Source organism: Miscanthus floridulus, chromosome 2, assembly GCF_019320115.1.
Source record: "Miscanthus floridulus cultivar M001 chromosome 2, ASM1932011v1, whole genome shotgun sequence".
Classification (NCBI taxonomy): domain Eukaryota; kingdom Viridiplantae; phylum Streptophyta; class Magnoliopsida; order Poales; family Poaceae; genus Miscanthus; species Miscanthus floridulus.
Window position 1 is genome coordinate 53888064 of NC_089581.1, and position 22259 is coordinate 53910322.

The 22259-nt window shown below is 46.2% G+C and overlaps 2 pseudogenes; both read right to left on the reverse strand.

Annotated features, from left to right (window-relative positions):
- Positions 1-246: 246 nt before the first annotated feature.
- On the reverse strand, positions 247-21021 carry LOC136536553 (valine--tRNA ligase, mitochondrial 1-like; annotated as a pseudogene).
- On the reverse strand, positions 15491-17984 carry LOC136513383 (UDP-glucuronate 4-epimerase 6-like; annotated as a pseudogene).
- Positions 21022-22259: the final 1238 nt, after the last annotated feature.

A 22259-nucleotide genomic window follows, 5' to 3' on the forward strand; every position in this document is an offset into this window, starting at 1 on the left:
CAAAATGACTCTTATTACGAACGGAGGTAGTATGATGGGCACATAGGTCCGTTGGCAAAATAATGAATAACAGAGGTTATTAATTACAGGGCCGTAAGACAAGCTATTTACATATTGGAGGTACTTTCTTTGTCAGAGTTCCACGAAATCATCCATCCAAACACATGCAAAATCTATGTCAGCAATTCGTATAGCTCGTTCGGAAAAGAAGGCTGATGTGTGACATGTGTCAATCATCTAACTTCGTTAGTTGTTTGCGTCTAGCTTACTCTCAACCTCGTCGATGATCTCGAGTTCCCCCAAGAAAGCAGCGAGTTTCCTCGTATCCTCGTCTTGCTTCCTCTGCGGAGCCTTCTTGCGGTAGCCCGAAGCATTCATTTTCTGCGACAAGGTGTTGTGTTGCCTGCATTTCGGTTATAGAAAAAAAGACCACTGAATACACACTGGAATTGCTAAACTAGTTCGATACAGAGATGGTTGAACAGGGAAGAGGAAGACACATTGTGACCACACTTGCCTTTGGATATCCTCCCTCTTTCTCCTTAGTTTCTCGCGCTCGGCTTCAGTGTTCAGAGCTCCCCGAAGCTGGAGATACACGGATAGATCCTTGTTTACGATATGTGTGGCACAGTGAGGTGCAGATCATCCTCTGTCAGGATCTGGTAGATTACCGTTTGGATCAGTGCCCATGTTGTTCCAGTGCAGTTAACTTTGACAGATTAGTAAAATAAATATTGGAAGCATAAAAATGGATAATTCATCAAACCTTCAGAGATGATACAGATGTAAGCGTTGTAATTTGTGAATGGTAGCGCTGAATGGTTGCTACAGTCTCGAAGCTTCGGCAGAGCACAAATGCAGGACGTCTGTTCAGGTGCACACAGGAAATGTGGAATTAGATTCAAATGAACTAATTATCATGAATCAGAATAATCTATTGAAATGACAGTAACAATACGTATCATTCCTCGCAGAATGCTCACACAAAGAGCACATTTCATTAACACAAACAACCCTTTCATATGTATCTGTAGATGGCCGAAGTGATCGTAGCTTGTTCACGGTATCTAACACAATCTCCATTTCATTCTCAATATGATCATTTGTCCATTTCTGTCAATAAAAAAAGTCTCCTGGAGTGAAATAGGGGTTACAAAGTTGTATTGCAGGATGTGGAGTTATCCAATCTCTCAAACTGGGGTAGATATGCCTTGTCAATTCTGTTCGTGTCTATATGTATATTCATTCACTTCAATACTGTTTTGTTTTTATTATGCATCTAAACATAGTGTATATCTAAGTGCATAGCAAAAGCGACATATCTAGAAAAGGCAAAGCATCTTATAATTTGGAATGTAGGGGGTATCAAGTATATTTTTTTCCACCACGCCAAACTCCCACGCCACAGTAGCAACACTCCGGGAAAAATCCCCAAGAGCTGAAGCAACTCCTGCGCCTGTACTTGAAATGCCCGTGTGTACTGCACTCTGGGAGAAGTAGCAACTTACTGTACAAATGAGGGGTATTCTAATATCATAATGGAATCTTTCCTCCAAGCCTCTTTAGGCTGAGGAAGACGCTGCCAAAGCTCCTCAGTTATGTAAGGCATGAATGGATGTAGCAGGTGCAAACCAATCTCCAAGCATACCCATAGCGTATCTCTAGAAGCACTTCTTGCAGATTCAAACTCTTCAGATTCATTGAAATAAGGTTTTATTGCTTCAATAAATACATCGCAAAGCTGGTACTGCCACCACGACTATATAGAGGATGTAGCCTCAGAGAATTTATATGCTTCTAATGATGTCACAGTCTTGCCAATAGCCTTGTTAAGTACTGAGAGTATCCATTTGCAGACTGGTGGCAAAGAACACACATCAACAGTTGCTGTTGGCCTGTACTGCTCTCCAAGCTTGTTCATTGCAAGACGAATGGCATTCCACAGCTTATTGCACCACTGTCGATACCCATGCACCCTTTTGATATCCAGGTTTATCTTGTCAGACTGCAATACAACATATTTTACTACAAGAAGTTTGGCAAAGACAACACAAAGAAAATAAAATGAATTGGAGTTACATATAACCTGAGAAGTATAGGAAATCAGCGCAAAGCGAAGGGCATCGGTACCACACTCTGGAATTCCGTCAGGAAAATCCTTCCTCTGGCCATCTTTTGCCTTCTCTAACTCTTTTGGATCCAGATTGCCATTTTCCAACTTTTTCTCAAGATTTTCCAGCGATATGCCATTTATTACATCAGTGGGATCGATGACATTTCCCAGTGACTTGGCCATTTTACGGCCATGCGCATCACGGACAATGGGATGCAAGTAAACCTGATAAATAAACACAAAAGACAGTCATTAATACAGGTTTCATCTTCTACTTGTAAGGCATCGTTTCTACTATGCGCCTAAAATGGAGTTTCTGATGGTCACTAGGGAATTGGTTTTCTTCACATTCAGCATAACTAAAACTATTGCAGTTGAGTTAGACCCAGAAATCATGTTAGATTTTAGGTGATTATGTAAACTGCACTAGTTTCAAGTAGATGTTGTGACATATGGTGCCGAAGTACATCAATTGGTGCAAGGGATTTACATGGAAGAAATGATTTAAAGTGATTAACGCTAGTTAGAATGTTCTCTAACAGGCCAAATTGATGGAGGTTTACAGCCTGTTCGTTTGGCTGTGGCTTGTCGTAAATGATCGTAAATTTCTAGCCAGAACAGTATTTTTCTCTCACACAAACCAGCCAGCAGTACTTCTTCACGAACCAGCCAACCGAACAGGCTGTTAAATAGGTCAAGCATCCGACATGGGTGAATTATTAAATATTATTGATTTCTAACCTTTAACAAATTATTATTTTTTCTAGAATGCACACGAGAGCTGCGCATCTTTTAGGGGGGGGAGGGGGGGTTGTTGTAAAGAGCCCCATATAAAGCAACCACTTCAATGTCCTGTAGGATGCCGAAGAAGGTTGCAAAACCAAAAAAAAAAACTAGGACTAGTCGCCGATAACAAAAAACAACAGCGACCTCAGCAGGGGGGTGGGGGTGGGCTCACAACCAGCCTTCTACCCAAACCAACCCCTCTACCCTACCCATGACCAGCTTCTGGAGCTTTGTCCCTCTAGCCAAGCACCAGAGCCTTGCGTCATCTATGAAGAAATGAAGGGCCAATGACGAGGAAGGAGAGGCCCTATCAAAGACTCCTTGTTCCTAAAGTTTTGTCCATACCCCCAGGATCAATGGTAAAAGGCTGTTACACTGGTCTACAGTCTACACGGAAGTGGAATTGACAGAGCAAGAATTTGGCACGGCTGCAATTGACAAAAGATTGGCACTGCAGTTTTGTCAGAATACTTACGTTCTGAAATGGAACATCCCCGCCGAGTTGCATTCCCATCATCACCATCCGTGCTACCCAAAAGAATAGGACATCCGATCCAGTTTCAAGGACAGAACCAGGGTAGAAAGTACTAAGATCAGGTTTATCGTCTGGCCAACCAAGTACACTTATTGGGAAGAGGCCCGATGAAAACCATGTGTCCAATACATCAGGATCTTGATCTAACTGATATTTCTTTGCTGGATACCTCTGCTTTGCCTCCAAGATTGCATCATTTTCATTCCTTGCAATAATCCAGTGGTCACTATAACTACCCATATCTTTCTCTTTGTCATCTTCTAGTGTTACGCATACCAAGCAGGTATGCGGTGTCCCCACCAAAGTTGTCTTGAAATACACCAATCACGTATGTTTTCTAGCCATCTGCAACACCGATCACGTATGTGGTATTGATCATTGTTCTATCAATTCTGTAATCCAGGAGGTGAACACGATGCATAAATTGACCATAAAAAAGGATTCATGCCTGAAGGCAAAAAAAGTGTTTACCTATACCAGTCTTGCTCATATTGTGGTGGCATGATCTCAATCTTTTTGGATTTGACAGCATCAAGAGCTACCTTTACCATAGAGTTACAACTAACAGACAAGTGGGGCCTCATCATTGGCTCCACAACATCTTTAGATCTTGAACAAAGACTCAAGCTTGTCACGGTATTCTTTGTGCCTTGGTACAGATCCTTGAATGACAAGTGCAAACTGTTTACAATTTTGCAATTACAATAGCAATAAAATACAGGAAAAGATGGATAATAACAGCAAGATGAACAAACAGGCAAAAGTTTCAATAAAAATTGGAAAACAAATATCAGTAATCTTCAAACAGATGTCATATAGTATTAATAAACAGGTTTTTTCCCACAGCGAACAGAAAAAAACTGAGGCAGGTCAAAAGCTTTAATGGAGTTACACTACTAAATATTATAGCTGGAGTGGAAAATATTTTGTCAAACAAGGAGTGGAAAAGATAAAGCCAATTGAAGAAATAAAACATGTTGGTAACAAGCAACATTCAAGTACTGGTGCACCCATTTAACAATTAAGTTTACTCTTTGTCGAAATTTGTAAACTCCTATAAGATGCTACCGGCGGAACAGACTCGAGGAGGCATCCTCCTTGCGGTGAATGAAGACTTCTTCGACCTCTCCGACATTGTACTTACCTCAAATACCATAACCGCGCAGATCAACATGAGGGCCGATGAAACAAGGTGGCAAATCACAGTGGTATACGGCCCGCAGGGAGAGGCGGCTAAGCTTCAATTCCACCGCTGGTCCACAATAGATGGCTCATCCTGGGAGATTTCAATCTCATCTACCAGGCGGAAGACAAAAACAACTCCAACCTAAACCGGCGCCTCATGGGGGCATTTAGAGCGACGATCGATCATTTGAGGCTCAAAGAAATCAAGCTAAATGGGTGCCGCTTCACTTGGAGCAATCAACAGGACAACCTGACGCTCACCAGAATTGACAGACTACTATGTACCACCGAGTGGGATCTGTTTTTCCCTGCGTGTTTCTTACACTCCCTCCCATCGCTCATGTCAGACCATACCCCTCTGCTACTCCAGGGAGAGCTTGAACACCATCACAGCACGTCCTTCCGCTTCGAAAATTACTGGACTAAGATGGAAGGATTTCAAGACCTCGTCCATAATTCTTGGAATAGGCCGGTCGCCTCGGCTATTCCTATGAAACGCTTGCATATCAAAATGGCGCGTGTGGCAAAAGCGATCAAGCGTTGGAAGAAAGACAAGATAGGGGATACGAGGATACAGCTCGCCATCGTGAACGAAGTATTGCTACAATTAGAAGCAGCCCAAGAGCATAGGGTGCTCACTGCCATGGAGCTTCACCTATGTCGCCGCCTCAAATCCTGTAGCACTGGGCTCGCCGCTATTGAAAAATCAAGAATCAGGCAGAGATCGAGGCTAACTTACATCCGAAGTGGAGATGCTAACACAAAATTCTTCCATAGTAGAGCCAATGCATGGCGGAGAAAGAATTACATACATTGTCTATATACGGATGGGGGAATCACGGTGGCCCATCAAGATAAAAGAAAAGGTCATACATGATTATTTTAGAAACCACATTGGCTCCGCGGCGCCGAGAGATTCCACAATCAACTGGCAAGCCCTAGGCTACAATCAACATGATCTTTTCGATCTGGAGGTGCCTTTCTCCCAGGATGAGATAAAAACCACTGTATATTCCATGCCTTCCGACAAAACGCCGGGACCGGATGGCTTCACGGGCGCCTTCTTCCAATCTTGTTGGGAAACCATTAAAGATGATGTTATGGCAGCCATGAATAGCTTATTCACATTGAATGCCCAGGGTTTCCAATGGCTAAACTCGGCTTCCATTATCCTTCTACCCAAAAAGACGGATGCAACAAGAGTTACTAACTTTAGACCCATCAGCCTAGTCCATGGCATTGCAAAGATCTTCTCCAAAGTGTTAGCTAACAGACTTGCCCCCCGACTCAACTCCCTCGTCTCCAACTACCAGAGCGCATTTATAAAAAAGAGAAGCATCCATGATAATTTTCTGTACGTCCAGAGCGCGGTCAAAAGACTACACAAGCAAAAGGTTCCAGCTTTGTTCATGAAATTAGACATCCACAAAGCCTTCGATACGGTACATTGGGGGTACTTGCTTGAGACGATGCAGGCTCTGGGATTCGGACAATGATGGCGTGAATGAATCTCTATCCTCCTACGTACATCCTTCTCGACACCCATGCTCAATGGGCGACAGGGGGCCACCTTTAGCCATGCCAGAGGCATCTGCCAGGGGGATCCGCTTTCACCGATGCTATTCATCCTAGCTATGGACCCGCTTCAACGTCTGCTTGACCTAGCAACTCAACAGGGGATACTCACCCCCTTACCAATCATGGCGGCTAAATGGAGAACATCAATGTATGCAGATGATGCCGCCATTTTCATCACTCCCACAAAAGACGATGTAGAAGCGGTCAAAACCATCCTGCAGGCTTTTGGCACATTCTCAGGACTCCATATTAATCTACAGAAGAGCTCTGTGCATCCAATCGGTTGTGCGAATGTCGGCCTAGACCAAGTACTGTCACCTTTCACCGGTACTAGAGGGGGCTTCCCATGCAAATATTTGGGGCTCCAACTACACATTAAATCAATGCAAAGGATCCATGTGCAACCTCTCATTGACCAAATTGGGCACATGCTACCCAAATGGAAAGGAAAATGGCTAAACAGAGCGGGACGCCTCACTCTTGTAACCTCTATCCTCTCCTCCATGCCAACCTACCACCTGACAGTGTTTCCTCTCGCCGCTTGGGCAAAGAAGAAGATCGACAAAATCAGGAGATCTTTCTTGTGGAAGGGGGAGGAGAATGCAAATGGCAGGCACTGCCTAGTTAACTGGCAGACAGTTACCAGACCAAAAGACCTTGGCGGTTTAGGCGTCCCTGACCTGGAGAGATTTGGACGAGCTCTCCGGTTGCGATGGCTTTGGCAAGAATGGGTGGACGATTCCAAGCCTTGGAGCGGCTCGGAGCTCCCATGTTCTGATGATGACCGCCTCCTCTTCAACTCCTCAATCATTATATCTTTGGGGGATGGTGCAAAGACTAAGTTTTGGCACCACAGCTAGCTCGATGGATAGGCTCCTAAGTATCTAGCCCCGAACTTGTTCCGGCTAGTCTCAAGGACAAACCAAACGATGCAAAAAGAGCTACGGAACAACAATTGGATGCATAAGCTAGGAAGGAAAATCACCTCGACTACCCACATAGAGGAGTTTGTATCCCTCTGGATACGAATACATGATGTGCACCTACAGCAAGGCGTCCAGGACACCATCACCTGGCGTTGGACCAATGATGGGAATTACTCCACCCGCTCAGCCTACAAAATCCAATTCAGAGGTTCGCTGCTCCACTTCCATACGGACTTGATTTGGGAAGCGCATGTGGAGAACAGATGCAAGATCTTCGCCTAGATCTTAGTGCAAGATAAAATTCTAACGGCACATAACCTACAAAAGAGAGGGTGGCCGCACCAACAACAATGTGTCCTGTGCAACGGTCCCTTAGAAACAAGCCTCCACTTATGCCTGTGTTGCCCTTTTGCTAAAGCGGTTTGGGGTCAAATCCTATCATGGGAAAACTTCACTCAACTGCAACAGCAGCTCCAGGTAGATCCCACCCATATCAAGTCATGGTGGGAAGACGCGACAGCGAAAGTGCCAAGATCTGAGCGGAGGCGGCTTAACGGGGTAGTAATCTACACCTTCTGAAATATATGGAAAGAGAGAAATAGAAGAATTTTTGAGAACTTGATGCAAACGGGGCCGCAGGTAGCTGCAAAGATAAAGGAAGGCATACACCAAAGGAAGAGAGCTCTTGAGCATGTTTAGCTCACATGTGTATGGGGGGTGGGGGGATGAAACCTTAATCTCGTTTGTCTTTGCTTGTACATAAACTTTCTTTCCCTATCTTAATTGAAAGGCAGAGCTCCTGCCATTGCGTTAAAAAAAACAATTGCTAAGCTTCAGGTTCAAGAAAATCAAATTATGTGCACAATTACTCTATATATTATTGGTACAACAATCAAACAGTATTCAACTATATTTTTTCCCCCTATTTGATTCAACTGAATCGTGAATTCTGGGTATACACTCTAAGATGGTTAAGAAACTTAAATAAAAATAAATTCTAGCAAACCATATTGAATTTCTCGACTACAGATTGAGGTAGAAAAAGAATTAATTATGAATAGCAGCAAAAATAAATCATCTAGCAACACCTTATCCTTCAATGCATCAATAACAGCAGTACGAGCAACAAAACGTGGCATCCCTGAAAATTGTGGGCCTCCCATTTCATTTATGTTCCCATCATCTGTGAAAATGTTAATGAACTCAATGTTATGCCGTTCCCCAACCTTGAAGTCATTGGGATCATGAGCTGGTGTAATTTGCAGGATAGCAGTAAACCACAATATATATAAAAAGAGTGGATACTTATAGCAATATGTAAATAGACCAAATAGGAAAAATCAAAATCAAGGTATCCAAATCACCACTATGAACACACCAACCTTGACAGCGCCAGTACCAAAATTAGGATCCACTAACTCTGCATCGCAAATAATTTTGAGTTTTCGGCCATTGAAAGGGTGCAGGGCATATTTTCCATGTAAATGCTTATATCTTTCATCCTTGGATGAACAGCGATGGCAGTATCGCCAAGCATTGTTTCTATCCGCGTTGTTGCAACTATAATTTCACCAATACCTTCTTCTAGAGGATAGGCAAAACATATCAAAACACCAAACTGCACTGGAGATCTATAACCAGGAACCTCTAACAAAGTCTTTCCTGTAAGATCCTTATGGTCAACCTGAAATAGATAATGGATACCATTATTATATTATACTGGAACATGTGGGTGCTGCAGTTATGCAAGCAATCAAACTGTCCGTTCTGTTGGAAATGTGGAAGTCTCATATACCTCAATATCAGAAATTGCTGTTCGAAGTGCACAATCCCAGTTCACAAGACGATGAGCCCTGCATCAGGGATCAGGGTAATCCGACATATATCAATCAAGATGGGAAAATTCCAACATAACACATACTCGATTGTAATATAGAAAAAATACACACACTTTGTCGATGTAGAACCAAAGATACCACATTACCACATACAGATTACAGAACTTTCAAGATTATGGAAAACTAACCTATAAATTAGGCCATCCTTATAGCCTCGGTCACAGCTTTTGATCTCTGCTCATCCATTGAAAAACACTGAACATAGATTGCAAAGAAATTTGAGAGTTGAAACAAAACAAAATAGTATTCCATACATAAATGTAGAGTTTTTCCAAGCTAAACCAACGAGGAAAACAAAAAGGAATACCCCACGTGACCAATCAAGTGAGGCCCCAAGCAAGCGAAGCTGTTTCAGTATGGTACCACCTTACTGCTCTTTCCATTTGAGGACCTGTGAAACAAACAATTCAGAAAAGGGAATAAGGAAATATAAGAATGAACCAGCAACTTATAATATGGATGGTATCTAACTTTTTAACAGGTAATTAAGTTAACTCAGCAATGCATATAATGCCACTACAAAGTTTTAAAATTTTCTGTGTCGGATGGTAGATTGACATATGCAAATTTTCGTTGCAGTATGGACATCAGTTCACACTGACATGAAATGGAAAACATATTTTGGCACTAAATCCCTACTTAAGTGTTTAAACAATGCTTATCAATGTGGCAATACACCTTGAACATTAGATTCCATTGTGACTAGTGAGGTCGAATAGGTTATACTTAAGGAACCAAGCACTTACCTTAGATAAAAAATTCTCACGTCCTACATCATGCCTTGATAGATTCCTCTCACGCATGAGTTTTTCTCGACCACCACCTAATGGCAAAACAATAATTTAGCTGATGCAAGCTACCATAGAATACTAGCCACTGCTGCCCGCGCTTCGCTGCGGGTGATGTGTTTGGTATAGGTAGCTCATATGTCTAATATGTTTTCTCATCGCGTTGGTACGAAAGGTTGGTCTATTTGGTACATTAAACGGGTAAATATGGGAAGGAAAGGTAACATGGCTTTTTTTTCATTACAATGTTGTAAACGAACATAGATGTTGGTTGTCATTACATGGTGCCTATTGTAGGCCAACAAATCAATGACATGTTAGTGGAAAGAAGTATTTGATGGAGTTGGGCTCAAGCAACTAACACACTTAGATTCGAAGCACAACATTGGCTAGGATTACATTATAGGTGGAAAGAGCAAGAACTATAATACAAGTATGTCTCCTAACGCGAGGGTTTACAAAAGAGTGAATTAGGATCCACTCCCCTTAGGCGAAACTACAACACATTTCGTAAATCTAGAATCACACGAAAGATTACACGGCATCGAACACTAAATTACACCGGGATTTAAAGTTACATGGTTAAGAGCAACCTAGTACAACCAAGGCTTACTCCAGATATCGGGATAGACGAGGGCAATGGAGAAACAACAAGATAATGATTATCCAAAACATGGCGTATGACCAACAGATCCAGTAACAAGAGACTGAGAAGTCAAACATCGTGAACCCTAAGACCAAACTAACCAACGGTAGACTTGAACTTCTTAGAAAACCAGATCACTTCTTCTCAGATTACACCATCACCTCTGTCAGACGAACCTAGTTCCACAATGACGACTAGATCTCGTAGCTCTACTTCAGATTCGAGAGGGACGAGGATGAAGAAGAGCAAGGACCAAGGGCATCTTATAGTGGCGAACGGAGATGGAGCGCAGCGCACCAGAAGTGGAGACGGCATGGATGGGATACACTGCTGGTTCACGCTGTGGGGATATAGCCGGCCATGGCGTGCTTCCTGCGCAAGCGAGCGGAAGGAGGGGAATAAAGGAGAGGAGAGAGGGTTCGCTCGACGAGGGAGGCGTGCGGGCGGCCTTGTCCCCAAAGGAAGAAAGAAGGGAGGGGGTCTGGTACGGGGATGAGGGCGAGTATCAAGAGCGGACCGGAGGCCGAGAAAAGTAGAAGCGCATAGTGCACGATGACGGCAAGTGCGGCATGATGTCGTGGCCATGCGAGGACAGGGTGCTAATGGGCCCGACACCGACGATGTCCGCGGGGCACGCGGTGACAGCGACCCGACGTGCGTAGTGTGCTCGAGCTGGGCACAGTGTTTGGGACTTGACATCCACTCAGGCTTTTCTAAGCACTCCCTACTACCCAAGGCTAACTTTTCCCTTAGACCTCGTTAGACTTACTTAGGGTTCTCGAGGCAAAAATCAAGCAGGTCACAAGAAAAGCAACCATTTAGATGCAAGCAGACCAGCTATGATTGGATGACAGAGAACATGTATCAACTAATTGTGGGTGTCCCAGCAGAACACTTGGATTTCCTTAAAAATTAAATCCATTGTGGGATTTGATTTCTAGTGCCCTTGCCGTGAAAGGAACCCTTGTTGTCTGAATCTTCCCCTACAATCCTCCCCTGATTCCGTGGTCAGTGACCCCACTGCTTTCATTGCGTGTAAGTTGGTAAAGTTGCCTGGTTAAATGCTTATGGTGCCGCGATGAAACCGAGGGCCCCTGTGGAACAAGCTACCACATGGCGAGGCTGCTCGGCATGCGCTGGTATAGAGGTGGTTAACCAGGCACCTTTGCCAAGTTACACCACCGTATCGCTCTCGCAACAAAATATTCTCTTTTGAAAAATATCCTTGTGTTCTAACGGAAAATCCACAACGGGTTGATGAAGTAGTGCTTTTTCTAAGGAACTGAGTTAATACGGTTTCTAAAGAGAGAGAAGAGCAACAAGAAAAAGTTAGTATTCGAGTAGTCTGGAGTGATTGAAACGCTTAAATTGATGCCATGTCCCAATCCCAATGTCCGGTTTGACCGCGCTACGCACGCATCGACACCTGCGGACGCTGTCGATACTGGGACCCACTTGCTTTCAGCTCTCGTTTGGCTATGCCGCACTCGCCTTGTTCACTCGCACAGTTCGTTTTCTCTCCTTTTCCCGCACCTTGTCGGCTCTCGACTCTCGCCCTCGCCCCCGTACCGGACCCCTCCCTTTTCTTCTTTTTGGGCACGGCCGCTCGCACACCTCCTCGTCAAGCGAACCCCTCTCCCCTCCTTTTTCCTCCCTCTACTCAAGCTCGCGTAGGGAGCGCACCATGGCCGACGCTCTCCCCACCTCGTGACCCGCTAGTGTTTCCCTTCCACGCCGCCTGCACTTCCCGGTTGCTTGGGTGCGCTCGAGTTAGCTACATTTACTCCACACCTATGCAACCAGCAAAGTGCACAGCAGACCACGTGGAAATTAAAGCCGCACGCACCGCCAGTGGCCACTCACCCATGCTCCTTTTCCCGCACACTGGTGCCAGTCCTCTCAGCGTCACGCCGCTGTCTCTTCTGCATCGCCACCCACTCGCACGTCGCACCACCGCCCCACGACACCGCTCGTGATGTCACCTCCATTGGCCCGATGCTGGCGCTGCTGTCCCCTACAAACCTGATTCCCTCAGGCCCCGATGTTGCTCAGTGCTCGACAATAATGGCGCGCACCCACCCTCTAAACCCGCCGTCAATCGCCTATGAAAAGCCCTCCCGGCTCCCCCTCCACAGCAATACACTCCACACTCAACACCAATCACCCGCATAAGCCCCTATTCAAATGCCAACCTATTTCAACATTTTTAGAAAAAGCCTGAGATAAGTGCTACAAGCTGGAGACTATCGAAGAAAACATCAAGCAGTAGCCGGAGTACATTGTCAGAAGCAAGAAGCTGACAGTCTCAAGATGTGCTTAGATGAAGATGAGCTCACCATGACCATCTTTGGTATCCTGATTCCTACTATGGTGGCATCAATCATATTGTTGTGTGAGTACAAATGCCGATGCATGTTCCTCGAAGAGGGAGCTGTTCTTCATGCACTGATAGCAAGGAGGCCAATCACTAGATGGACCCACCTACTCTCGCCTATGCTGTGCGTGTGAATTTTTTTAACCGAAGGCACATGAAGCTTAGCATGCATGGTGTAAAAGAAGTACTATTTTACCTCCAACAAAATATTTAAGAGGCACTATTAGGTAGCTACGGTGCACATGTTCATGGTAAATCTGAATGGCAAGAACACATACAATTTTTAAATAGTCTAGGGAACACTCGTGCATGCAGGAAAGTTTACCACATTGTCTTGAGCCACCCGTAAATTTTTAACCACATGTGATGTAAATCCCTGCTAATCGGTAAATTTTCTACAGGCAAAGAGGCCCTTGCTATGGTCTCACCTGGGGTTGCTGCTACGGTGCACATATTCATGGTAAATCTGTAGGCAGTTAAAGAGGTCCTTGCTATGGTCTCAGCTGGGGTTGCTTCCTTTCATATAAAAATTTGGTGGCAGTAAGTTCCTCTACGTAAAAGGAGAAGGCATTACATGTCCTGTAAATTCTTACCGTCCATAGCAAACTTTCTGTATGTAAAGGGGAGCCTACATTTATAGCTTAGGGAGGGACCCGTGTATGCATGAATATTTAAATGTAAAAGGATAAGGCACAATGATGTAAATACCCGTGGTAACTTCTGCATGCAGATGATAGCTCATGCATCACAAACCAACATAAATGTCAGCAGTGTCACCAGTGCACCCGCACACACAAACAGATAGCTCATGCATGCATGCAAAGCAAGCAAAGCCCCAGCAGCATGCACGCACGTGTACTCGCATGCGTGCCGACCACCATGCTAATTAGGCACCAGCCATGCATGCCGAGAATCCACTGTCCCCTGCTACGCGCCGTCGTCCATTTGTGTGCCGCGTACAATCACCAGGGAAGCCATACTTCATTGAATGCGTCCACCTGCTTCATCTATCCACTGCCGAATACATAGAGGAAGATCGGTTGTGACGCGCTTCATCTGAGTCATAGAATTTCTATCTAACGCACCAACTAAATAGAACGTACGTTGACACCCTAGGAGGCCACCTATTCGGCATGCCTTCATATCTCTGGGAGGCCACCTATTCGGCGTGCCTTCATATCTCTAATTGAACTCAGAACTGTGAAATACAGTCAAATCAGCAAGGAGACACAGTTAATATCAATAATCATGTTACACAGACCAACTGCTTCTCCTTAACCGACTACAGTCTACTGAGTGTCCACGATGATCTCCCACAACGCGCGTCTTGACGCTTCCACGTCGCACCGCGCAACGAGCGGATGTGAGAGTAGCTGTGCCATCGTGGCGCGCCGCGTCGGCTCCTTATGCACCAACTAAATGGAACATATGTGGACACCCTGGGAGGCCGCCTAGACGGCATGCCTTCGTATCTCTAACTATATATATGTGTGGGGAAGATGTAGAAGCTGCATGCATCAAGTCCACCACCAAAACCTAAACAATGCCGCTCTAGCAGCCTGCAACTTCTTGGATTTACATCAAGCACAACATCTTTGAGTTCCAGGCATGAGTCGTATAAAGCTCACAGACTCACAGCGAACAAGAATGAGATACTATAGTATCTGACCCAAAAAATAGTAATAATTTGAGCAGAATTATCTGAACCATGAGGATGCCAGTGACCTCTATTCAGACATGGCTCCCTTTGCTTTGTTCTGTTGTCTATCTATACCACACCCTGATACACACATCTTTTTTACCTTTTTCAGTAAAACTATACCGTACTCGAGTGTTTCTCGAGCAGTGAACACTCAATTTTTTACGGGTACGATCCAAAACCGATCCAGCACAGACAGCCGCCCGTGCCTGTGCACGACACGTGCTTCGGAGTCTCACGCGCGTCGCCCCGAGGTGCATGGTCTGGTCCGCCTCTGCACCGACCAATTGTAGGTGCATGCATGGCGTGCTGTGGTGTGGTAGACCAGACCAGGGTCACCCGTTGCCATCAATCACCTCGCCCGCTGCATGAACCTATGCATGCATAACTATTTGTAGCGGATTACATCTATTTGGATCATACTTTACTATTTCTGTTTGGGGTGTAAATTTTGTATTCAATTGGTTTAAATTAATTATTCGTAAATGAGAATGGTAAGAATTACTTGAACAGTTATCTAATCATTTTTTGGCCTTCTTTTATTTTTTTGTATGTTTCAATTGGTTTCCCTTTAAAATTTTCCAATTTGTCTTCCATACAAATAATCTGGCTATTTTCTTTTTTTGTTTAATATTTTTATATTATTTGGATAATTATTTTGATCCGTTTAATCTGGATGCAATGATGATGAGAATCGAGTGTTGGATGGATTAAAAACACTTGATTTTTTGTTCCCCTGTCAATCGGTGTTTTATGTGCCACCAGCACTCGGGTGTCACACGCACCTAGATCACCCGAGCGGTGGGTAGACATTCCCTTTTTTCCTTAAGCAGTTAAGCTTAGTTTATCTATGGATCCTTTTCCATGGCACTAAGCACTACTATGGTAGCATCATGAAGAAGCAAAAGCAGCAAGCCTTAAACAATAAGCACCTTGCAAAGTTACAGGACACTGCTAGCTAGCTAGCCTCCAAGGACAATCGAATGCACACTTGGTGGTGGATGGCTGGGCCGGGGAACATGCCGTGGCGGCACGCGCGGCGTGTCACGATGCTGCGGACATGGGCATGGATTTCCTCTTGCGGTCTTGCCGGCGAGGACATTGTCGCCGCCCCTGACGTCGACCTTGTAGTACTGCACGAACCAGTCGACGAAATGGCGGAGGCCAACCTCGAGCGAGGTGGCGGGGCGGTAGCCGAAGTCACGCGTGGCATGGCTGACATTGGCGTGCGTGAACGGCACGTCGCCATTGGTCGAGCATCGTGACGACGCGCTTGTGCGCCTTCTTGCCGAAGAGCTTCTCGAGGATGGCGACCATGCGGGTGACGGCCACCGGCGAGGTGTTCCCAAGGTTGTACACGCGGAGCGACACGGGCCCACGCTTCTTGCCGGACTTGGAGCCCGTGCTCTTGTCGGCCTTGTCGAGTGCGCTGAGGCAGCCCCTAACGAAAGTCATCAATGTAGGTGAAGTCATGGCGCGCGTCGGCGCCGTCGGCGGTGAGGAACAGCGTGATAGGCTCATCGGCGATGATGCTACGAGCGAATGAAAAGTAGGCCATGTCGGGGTGTCCCCACGGCCCATAGACCATGAAGAATCGTAGGGCAGTGATGGAGAGCCCGTAGATGTGGTTGTACGCATGCGCGATGGCCTCACCGGCCTTCTTGGTGGCCGCGTATAGCGACGTAGGGCGGCCCGTGCGGTGGTCCTTGGAGAAAGGCGCCGCGGTGTTGAGCCCGTACACCGACGACGACGACGCCCACACGACCGCCGGCTGCGGGTCGGCATGCCTTGCCGTGGCCTCGAAGAGCACGATGGACCTAGATATATAGGATATCATATGATTATATATGAGCGACAATGATTTTGATCTCTGCATGAACAATGTATCTGCATCAATTATGAAGTGATTTTAAATGGTACATTAAGGAGGCCTAATGTGCTGATCCTTTTTTAGGGCATTTTCCCTGTGCTTGAGCCGTACAATGTATGAAATCTGCAGGTTAGCAAGGCACCTGAGCACCAGCCACCTGAGCACCTGCAAGTCAATTGAAAAGGAGTACTCAGTTGTGCGGACAACACTGAAGAAAGGAACAAAGCAACAGAGTAGAAGTTAATGTTTGGTACAGGAATACTATGAGGAACATTCAGGCTGCTCCTCTGAGCACCCTGTACTATGGCCATATGCATTTTTGAAGACGCTAGATACATATAGGGTATGAAGTGAAGGGTTGAGGCTAACACAGTAGAACAAAGATCACGTATATACTGAACATCTTAATCGATTCATGCATATACATTCTCAAAAAATAGGAGCGAATGGTAGAAAATAGGAAACGAAATTAGCAAATGTGGTTCATTGTTTAATATCAGACATCCAAACCTGTGTTGTGGTATCTGGGATCGCAATGCTGTGCCTCATCCTTTGGTATGACAATTCATCTGTTAAAAATAACACTAAAAATTCAGGACCCGAATACAACAGCAGGCAAGCATATAAGACGAAATCCACAAATTCCCTCAAACAACAAAATCCACAGAAGTTCATTAAGTGCACAGAAACACACTTTGACCTGAACATTTTGCAGGCATTCATCCTGAAATGTATGTTTACATGGTTTTGCGGTGCTGTCAACTTGAATAAGGCAGACAGAAACATTGAATCGAACAACAATATAATGAACTAACAAAGGAATATCAGTCGAATCCCGAACAAATAAACACAGATGCTGAACATGACAAAGGAGTTGGAGAAAACATCACAAAGTAGAACCCAAGAAGGAAGCTCTCAAAATTCATCTTAATTTGGCATAGAGCACACCAGCAGCAGTGTACGTGAGGTTTCAGCGTATGGTAAGACATACCAGCTACAAAGCGCGTGGGGTAGGGCGGCGCGCTGGATCTTGGGTTCACTGAGATAGGTGAGATCATATGTTGTTTAGTCTCATTTGAACATACAGTAGTTTTCAGAGATCGTAAAATGTTTGGTGTCATTTAAACATATTAATTTTGTTTTCCGGATAATGCGAAATGAGACAGTTTTGTACACAACATTTATAGACAGTATATGTTGGAGTCAAATTCTGGAGTCATGCGAAATGAGACTAAACATCAGATATAAACTTAGGGAGGATGGCGGTCAGGCAAGTGCAATGAATTGCAAAGAAATTACGAAGGAGTGTAAAACATAATTTGGGGAGCAACATGTAGAGATTCCCAATATGTGATCTTGCAAAGAATAACAACATTGGGTACTAAAAATGACAAATTTTCTATCAGACAGGGAAACATTGTCGCCTAAATGTAACCACAGATAGTAACGAACTATAGGCGAACGTTTTCGTTACGCCAAACAAACCTGAGAGCTAATTAGCAGAGATTTGGCAAACAAACTGCACACCTTTCATTAAGGAGGAAACGAATACTTACCTGGTGCAATTGATGCTGAACTAACACCATGTAGGTTCAAATGGAAGGCTGTACATCAACCTACATACCTGCAAGTTCCCTGGAATAGGAAGAAATTGACCACAAAATTCAGTGGCCTACTCTTGATGCATGTGTAACAGCTGCTAAGTTAATCAACAGCAAATATATTGTAAAAAGAGAGAGAAACTGTATTGCCCAGTGTTGGATACTATCCATTCATTGTAACACGTAATGTAAACTCGGTAAGCCAACTCGTCCAGTGGATCTGATAATCACTGCATACAGACTAACATGAAGGGCTTACTGTCCCATATAATGAGTTTGATCCAGATAGGCATTTGTAGCTGGAAAAACTATTGCTTGGAAAATTGAATTAACTTTTGAGCAAGGGTACCTTTCAGTGCTTCTTGTTTGCTTCTTTTAATATATAGGACGCCTTGTCAGATGTAGATATGTGCCTCTGCATCTCTATTCATGCAGAAAGCTGAGCATGGTTATTTGGTTAGCAACAAACATTATTGTACAGGCAAATCATTGAGCATGCGGTGTAAAGCATCCATGAGTGAGGCATTCGTTAGTAGAAGATGGGATCAAAGAGAGATAAGCACCATGGTGTCCACTGTTGGTGGACCATGTCGCGGCGGAGGCGCTATGCCGCGCTGCACGGTCTGGTGGGGGTCGTGGGAGGACTGAGGACAGCCAAGTCGGTGCTCCAGCGCGGCTGTCGGAGGGCATAGGCGGGTTTGTGTTCTGGCAGGGTCGCGGGCCAGCGGCGGTGCTACTGCGTCGGGGCGCTCTGGCGGGTTGCGCGGGAACCGGCGGATTTTCCTACGGCTAGGGCGGGGCCGCGGGGCTGGAGCGATGCATAGCCAGGTGAGAGTGGTGAAGCGGTGCCACACCGCACGACCGTCGGAGGGCGCAGGCGGGGTCGCGGTCTGGTGGTGGTGCCACGGTGCCGCGCTGAGCGAACGGCGGAGGTCGCACGGGAGGCGGCAACCGCCTGTGCGTGTCCGTGCGGTCGCGCCGCAAAGCTGGGGCGGCGCTAGTCCTGCCGCCTACTATGCTCCCCTGCCACGGGGCTGCACCAGGGCGAGGTGTCGGGGAGGGGGAGACCGATGCAGGGGAGGTCGAAGAGGCCGTGGCAGGAGGCGACGACGAGGAGGGTGACTACGACGGTGACAGGGTCATGGAGCTCGTCGGGGCTAGGGTTGTAGGGGGAAGGAGGGAGGAGCAGAGGAGGGGAAGGCCGGCGGGGGAGGGACCAGTGCTGGCGGTGAGGTGGAGCTCATCTGGCTAGGGTTGGAGGCGGTGGGTTCGGTTGCCTGTGCGACTGAGAAAAGGAGATGGGGATGGGATGAGAACTAGAGATGGGGACGGGATGGGAGCCGTACTAATGTTCCTAGCCCCAACAGCATCGCATGCATGCGCCGAACCACCATGGTAATTAGGCACCTGGCCATGCATGCCGACAATCCATCATCCCCTGCTACGCGCCACCGTCTATTTGCGTACCGCGTACAATCACCAGAGACACTTGCTTCATCTATCCACTGCCGAATGCATGGAGGAAGGCCCCCAGCTCTACAAAGCAAACAAGGCCCCAGCAGCATGCACGCACACGTACTCGCATGAGTGCCGACCACCATGCTAGTTAGGCACCTGATCATGCATGTCAAGAATCCACCGTTCCCTGCTATGCGCCACCGTCCATTTGCATGCTGGGTACAATTAGCAGGAAGTCGTACTTCATTTAATGCGTTCAGTTGGTTGATCTATCTACCTGTCGAATGCACGGAGGAATACCAGTTGTGACGCGCTTCATCTAAGCGTATGAAATTTCTATCTAACGCACCAAATAAATAGAACGTACGTGGACACTCTGGGAGGCTGCCGATTTGGCGCGCCATATATATTTAATTGACAAAGAGATAATCAGCCCACTCCCATACTGTAAAGAAGAGAAATATCAACCACAGGTGGTATTGCAATAACACATAATTTCTCATGTGGAAGAAACACATAGTTGTATCCCAACTACTTGTAGACCACTTTAGCTTGGTCCTAAGTTAAATTTCTCTAACTTTGAAAAAGGGTTTAGAAAAAATATATTGAAATATGCAAGTCCAAAAGAATGCACTATCAAATTGGAACGGGTGGAGTATGTTTTATGTGTTGAACTTATCAGATGACAGTAAACAGAAATACCTATGTAGCTTCCTTCAAAAAAAGAAATACCTGTGTAGCTATGCCAGCATGGTCCATTCTAGGAACCCATAAAGCATTGTAACCTGACATCCTCCGCCAGCGAATCATAGCATCCTGAATTATTCTCAATGCATCAAAATAAAAGGGCATGAATGGTTGTTAGCCTACAGGATTACCGGCTCAGGTGAGTCGACCACTTACCAGTCTTGCCGAGCACGGCCGACCACGATAGACGCTGTCCGACCACACACTATGGCTAGAGGTAGAAGAAGTGAGGGAGAACAGAGCATACACACACAACAGAGACACCAGTGTTGGTCGGAGCCCTGTATAGGAGATGGCAAATCTGAACTCTCTTTGTTGAATTGTAGTGGCAAACTATATATATAACTCTACCCATTTAGTACAGCTGCCCTGCTGCAACAGTGACTAGATAACACAGCAGGGCTAACTCTGGCGCCTACTCCTGTTGTGGCTACAGTGCGACAGGTGAGCCGTTCGGCGTCTGCCCCTACAGCTGCTATAGTGCCACAACAGGGAACTATTTTCAGCACTGCCTTTCCCTGCTATGCATTCACACAAGGGATGCAGAGAGGATTATCTAACAATTCTTCCCCTAATCCTGCTGCTACCCTTGTACCCCCTCCATACCGATCATCATCTTCAGCTCCGTGAGTCGAAGACGGCCGAGCGGCTTGGTGAGGACGTCCGCGAGTTGCTGACTAGTTTCGACGAACTCAATGACGATCTGGCCTCCATCAACACAGTCCCTGATGAAGTGGAACTTCACGTCGATGTGCTTGCTCCGGTTACGGAGATCCAGATTCTTCGCGAGGGCGACGGCGGACTGGTTGTCCACCATCAGAGCTGGTGGATGAGCTTCCGCATCGGTTAGCTCACCCAATAGCTGGCGCAGCCACATAACTTGGCACGCCGCTGTGGCCGCCGCTACATACTCTGCCTCGCATGTAGATAGCATCACCACCTTCTATTTCAGCGATAGCCATGAGATTGGAGCCGACCCGAGGAAGACGAGCATGCCAGAGGTGCTCCGCCGTCCGTCGATATCCCCCGCCATGTCTGCATCGCTGAACACAGTGAGCTATAGTCTACTCCCGTCGGTCTTGGGGAAGATGATCCCTTGATCCACCGTCCCCTTGACGTAGCGTAGTAGCCGCTTCACCGCAGCCCAGTGATCCTCTCTGGGATCCTCCATGAAGCGACTGATGTAGCCCACAGCGAACACAATGTCCGGCCTCGTGTGGACTAGGTAGTGCAGACCGCTAATGATGCTCTGGTAGAGTGTTGCATCCACCTTCACCGTGGTACTGGCCTTTGTCACCTTCAGCCGCTCTTCCATCAGAGTTACACACGGCTTGCACTCAACCATGTCGCTCGCTCTAATAGCTTCGAGGCGTACGCGCTCTGACCTAGCATGAACACCTCCTTCCCCAGTCTCACCTCGATGCCGAGGTAGTAGGAGAGCGTGCCGAGATCGCCCATTCGAAAACAAGCCGCCATCTCGCGCTTGAAGCTGTCGATGTTCTCCGCATGCGCGTCGGTGACGATCAAGTCATCCACATACACGCTGAAGGGGACCGTGACACCTAAGAGGGGGGTGAATTAGGCAACTTAAAAATCTAACTCTAAACTTTGGCCTCTTTTTCTAATCCTATCAAAACCTATGCAAAAGATAAACTATCTAAATGTGCAACTATGGTTTTGCTAGTGTATTGCTATCTCTACCACAAAAGGAGTAATACAATCAATGTAAATGCAGAAGCTAAAGAGCAAAGTAGAGATATGCAAACTCCCATCGATGACTCCGGTATTTTTACCGAGGTATCGAGAAACGTGCAAGCTTCCCCCTAGTCCTTGTTGGAGCCCCTCACAAGGGCCAAGCTCCCGGTCGGGTAACTCTGTGGATAGCCTCGGGCCTTCCCCACACGCAAGTTGGTCTCCGACATGCCTTCCGGCAAGCCTCTTCCAGATGCTCCCCGCCGTCTTCACTATCAAGCTTCTAACCAAAATGCCATGGGCCTTGTTCCCTCTGATACATGGTGGCGGCCACACCATAAACACGGTTGGTGTGATCTCATA